Raw genomic sequence first — 5,982 nt, 5'->3', positions numbered from 1 at the left:
ATCCAGTTTTCATTGGTCGAACTCAATCCCAGATATTCCTACAGCCTCTGTGTTTGTTTTCTGGATATTATAATTGGACTTTATTGTTTTGAATATTTTTTATTGGGGAACATTTAATTTTGAGCTTGGATACAGTAATTGGTTCCACATGGAGACACCAGCTCTACACATTCGTATTTTCTAGGAAGAAAGCTAGAGGAACTGCAGCAAACAAACTTGATATTTTTGTTTGTATAGATGACATTTTATGCACTTGCCTAACGAAAAGACTTTGCTTTTCTCCAAAACCATTTTTACTGATTTTCTCAATCCATTGCATATGAATTCCACACCACTTTGTCCTGATATGACTGCATGAAACCAGAAATATCCGGTTGTGTTTTGGCTAACTCAATGCGAAATATTGTGAAAGCCTCTGTGTTTGTGTTTTCTGGATATTATCGATGGACTTTATTGTTTTGAATGTTTTTATCAGGGAACATTTATTTTTGTACCGTAGAAACATTAATTGGTTCATATTGGGGGCACCAGCTCTACGCATTTGTATTTTCTTGGGAGAAAGCTAGAGGAACTGCGGCAAACAAACATGATATTTCTGTTTGTGTAGATGACGTTTTATGCACGTGCCTAACGAAAAGACTTTGCTTTTCTCCAAAACCACTTGTACTGTGATTTCCTCAGTCGATTGCATACGAATTCCACACCAGTTCGTTCGGATATGACTGGATGGAAGCAGAAATGTCCGGTTGTGTTTTGAATAACTCAAACCTAGATATGCTACAGCTTCTGTGTTTGTGTATTCCTGATATTATCTACAGATTTTTTATTTTGAATGTTTTTCATCAGGGAACATTTAATTTTGTGCTGTGAAACACTAATTGTTTCCACATGGAGACACCAGCTCTACATATTCGTATTTTCTAGGGAGAAAGCTAGAGGAACTGCGGCAAACAAACATGATATTTCTGTTTCTATAGATGTCATTTTATGCACTTGCCTAATGAAAAGACTTTGCTTTTCTCCAAAACCATTTTTACTCTGATATACTCGGTCCATTGCATATGAATTCCACACCAGTTTTTCCGGATATGACTGGATGAAACCAGAAATATCGCGTTTGGTTTTGCCAGCTCACTACGAAATATTGTGAAAGCCTCTGTGTTTGTTTTTTCTGCATATTATCGATGGACTTTATTGCTTTGAATATTTTTTCAGGGAACATTTATTTTTGCACCCTAGAAACACTAATTGGTTCATCATGGGGACACCAGCTCTACACATTCTTATTTTCTAGGGAGAAAGCTAGAGGACCTGCGGGAAAGAAACATGATATTTCTGTTTGTATAGATGACATTTTATCTACTTGCCTAATGAAAAGACTTTGCCTTTCTCCAAAACCATTTTTACTGTGATTTGAAACCGGAAATATCCGGTTTTGTTTTGCCTAACTCAGTCCCAGATATTGCAACAGCCTCTGTGTTTTATTCCTGAATTTCCACAGACTTTATAGTTTTGAATGTTTTTTATCAGGGAACATTTTATTTTGAGCTTGGATACAGTAATTGGTTCCACATGGAGACACCAGCTCTACATATTCGTATTTTCCAGGCAGTAAGCTATAGGAACTGTGGCAATCAAACATGATATTTCTGTTTGTAGCAATGACATTTTATGCACTTGCCTAATGAAAAGACTTTGATTTTCTCCAAAACCATTTGTACTCTGATTTTCTTAGGCCATTGCATACGAATTCCACAAAAGTTTGTCCGGATATGACTGGCTGAAACCAGAAATATCCGGTTGTTTTTTGGCTAACTCAATCCGAAATTCTGTGAAAGACTGTGTGTTTGTGTTTTCTGGATATTATCGATGGACTTTATTGTTTTGAATATTTTTATCAGGGAACATTTAGTTTTGTACCGTATAAACACTAATTGGTTCATCACGGGGACACCAGCTCGACACATTTGTATTTTCTAGGGAGAAATCTAGAAGAACTGTGGCAAGCAAACATGATATTTGCGTTTCTGAAGATGAAGTTTTATGCAATTGCCTAACGAAAAGACTTTGCTTTTCTCCAAAACCATTTTTACTGTGATTTTCTCGGTCCATTGCATACGAATTCCACACCAGTTTGTCCGGATATTACTGGATGAAACCGGAAATATTTATTTAGTTTCAGCTAACTCAATCCCAGATATAGTTACCACCTCTGTGTTTGTGTATTCCTGATATTATCCACAGACTTTATGGTTTTGATGTTTTTTATCAGGGAACGTTTAACTTGTGCTGCGAAACACTAGTTGATTCCACATGGAGACACCAGCTCTACACATTCGTATTTTCTAGAGAGAAAGCTAGAGGAACTACGACAAACAAACATGATATTTCTGTTTGTATGAGGACATTTTATCTTTGCCTAATGAAAAGACTTTGCTTTTCCAGAAAACCATTTTTACTGTGATTTTTTTGGTTCATTGCATACGAATTCCACACCACTTTGTCCGGATATGACGGGATGAAACCAGAAATATCCGGTTGTGTTTTGGCTAAATCAATCCGAAATATTGTTACAGACTCTGTGTTTGTGTTTTCTGGATATTATCGATGGACTGTATTGTTTTGAATGTTTTTATCAGGGAACATTTGATTTTTTGCCATTGAAACACTAATGGGTTCCACATGGTGAAACCAGCTCTACACATTCATATTTTCTAAGCAGAAAGCTAGAGTAACTGCGACAAACAAAAATGATATTTCTCTTTGTATACATGACATTTTATGCACTTGCCTAACGAAAAAACTTTGCTTTTCTCCAAAACCATTTTTACTGTGATCTTCTCGGTCCATTGCATATGTATTCCACACCAGTTTGACCAGATATGACTGGATGAAACCGGAAATATCCAATTTTGCTTTGGCTAACAAAATCCCAGATATTGCTACAGCCTCTGTGTGTGTCTTTTCTGGATATTATCCACGGACTTTATTGTTTTGAATATTTTTTATTGGGGAACATTTTATTTTGAGCTTGGATACAGTAACTGGTTTATCATGGGGACACCAGCTCTACACATTCGTATTTTCTAGGGAGAAAGCTAGAGGAACTTCCGCAAATAAACATGATATTTCTGTTTGTATAGATGACATTTTATGCACTTGCCTAACGAAAAGACTTTGCTTTTCTCCAAAACCATTTTACTGTGATTTTCTCGGTCCATTGCATACAAATTCAACACCAGTTTGTCAGGATATGACTGGATGAAACCGGAAATATCCAGTTTTCATTGGTCGAACTCAATCCCAGATATTCCTACAGCCTCTGTGTTTGTTTTCTGGATATTATAATTGGACTTTATTGTTTTGAATATTTTTTATTGGGGAACATTTAATTTTGAGCTTGGATACAGTAATTGGTTCCACATGGAGACACCAGCTCTACACATTCGTATTTTCTAGGGAGAAAGCTAGAGGAACTGCAGCAAACAAACTTGATATTTTTGTTTGTATAGGTGATATTTTATGCACTTGCCTAACGAAAAGACTTTACTTTTCTCCAAAACCATTTTTACTGAGATTTTCTCAATCCATTGCATATGAATTCCACACCACTTTGTCCTGATATGACTGCATGAAACCAGAAATATCCGGTTGTGTTTTGGCTAACTCAATCCGAAATATTGTGAAAGCCTCTGTGTTTGTGTTTTCTGGATATTATCGATGGACTTTATTGTTTTGAATGTTTTTATCAGGGAACATTTATTTTTGTACCGTAGAAACATTAATTGGTTCATATTGGGGGCACCAGCTCTACGCATTTGTATTTTCTTGGGAGAAAGCTAGAGGAACTGCGGCAAACAAACATGATATTTCTGTTTGTGTAGATGACGTTTTATGCACGTGCCTAACGAAAAGACTTTGCTTTTCTCCAAAACCACTTGTACTGTGATTTCCTCGGTCGATTGCATACGAATTCCACACCAGTTCGTTCGGATATGACTGGATGGAAGCAGAAATGTCCGGTTGTGTTTTGAATAACTCAAACCTAGATATGCTACAGCTTCTGTGTTTGTGTATTCCTGATATTATCTACAGATTTTTTATTTTGAATGTTTTTCATCAGGGAACATTTAATTTTGTGCTGTGAAACACTAATTGTTTCCACATGGAGACACCAGCTCTACATATTCGTATTTTCCAGGCAGTAAGCTATAGGAACTGTGGCAATCAAACATGATATTTCTGTTTGTAGCAATGACATTTTATGCACTTGCCTAATGAAAAGACTTTGATTTTCTCCAAAACCATTTGTACTCTGATTTTCTTAGGCCATTGCATACGAATTCCACAAAAGTTTGTCCGGATATGACTGGCTGAAACCAGAAATATCCGGTTGTTTTTTGGCTAACTCAATCCGAAATACTGTAAAAGACTGTGCGTTTGTGTTTTCTGGATATTATCAATGGACTTTATTGTTTTGAATATTTTTATCAGGGAACATTTAGTTTTGTACCGTATAAACACTAATTGGTTCATCACGGGGACACCAGCTCGACACATTTGTATTTTCTAGGGAGAAATCTAGAAGAACTGTGGCAAACAAACATGATATTTGCGTTTCTGAAGATGACGTTTTATGCAATTGCCTAACGAAAAGACTTTGCTTTTCTCCAAAACCATTTTTACTGTGATTTTCTCCGTCCATTGCATACGAATTCCATACCAGTTTGTCCGGATATGACTGGATGGAACCGGAAATATTTATTTAGTTTCAGCTAACTCAATCCCAGATATAGTTACCACCTCTGTGTTTGTGTATTCCTGATATTATCCACAGACTTTATGGTTTTGATGTTTTTTATCAGGGAATATTTAACTTGTGCTGTGAAACACTAGTTGATTCCACATGGAGACACCAGCTCTACACATTCGTATTTTCTAGAGAGAAAGCTAGAGGAACTACGACAAACAAACATGATATTTCTGTTTGTATGAGGACATTTTATCTTTGCCTAATGAAAAGACTTTGCTTTTCTAGAAAACCATTTTTACTGTGATTTTTTTGGTTCATTGCATACGAATTCCACACCACTTTGTCCGGATATGATGTGATGAAACCGGAAATATCCGGTTGTGTTTTGGCTAAATCAATCCGAAATATTGTTACAGACTCTGTGTTTGGTTTTCTGGATATTATCGATGGACTGTATTGTTTTGAATGTTTTTATGAGGGAACATTTGATTTTTTGCCATTGAAACACTAATGGGTTCCACATGGTGAAACCAGCTCTATACATTCATATTTTCTAAGCAGAAAGCTAGAGTAACTGCGACAAACAAAAATGATATTTCTCTTTGTATACATGACATTTTATGCACTTGCCTAACGAAAATACTTTGCTTTTCTCCAAAACCATTTTTACTGTGATTTTCTCGGTCCATTGCATATGAATTCCACACCACTTTGTCCGGATATGACTGGATGAAACCGTAAATATCCGGTTATATTTTGGCTACTCAATCCCAGATATTGCTGCAGCCTCTGTGTTTGTGTTTTCTGAATATTATCAACAGACTTTATTGTTCTAAAGTTTTCATCGGGGAACATTGTATTTTGAGCTTGGATACAGTAATTGGTTCCACTTGGAGACACCAGCTGAACACATTCGTATTTTCTATGGAGAAAGCTAGAGGAACTGTGGCAAACAAACTTGATATTTATGTTTGTATAGATGATATTTTATGCACTTGCCAAACGAAAAGAATTTTCTATTCTCCAAAACTTTTTTTACTGTGATTTTCTCGGTCCATTGTATACGATTCCACACAAGTATGTCCGGATATGACTGGATGAAACTGGAAATATCCGGTTTTGTTTTGGCTAACTCAATCCCATATTGCTCCAGCCTCTGGGTTTGTGTATTCCTGATATTATCCATGGATTTTATTGTTTTAAATGTATTTTATCGTGGAATATTTTAT

The sequence above is a fragment of the Lepus europaeus genome, unplaced genomic scaffold (genome assembly GCF_033115175.1).
Source record: "Lepus europaeus isolate LE1 unplaced genomic scaffold, mLepTim1.pri SCAFFOLD_32, whole genome shotgun sequence".
In the NCBI taxonomy this organism is placed as follows: Eukaryota; Metazoa; Chordata; class Mammalia; order Lagomorpha; family Leporidae; genus Lepus; species Lepus europaeus.
Note: the sequence above shows the minus strand (reverse complement) of the source record.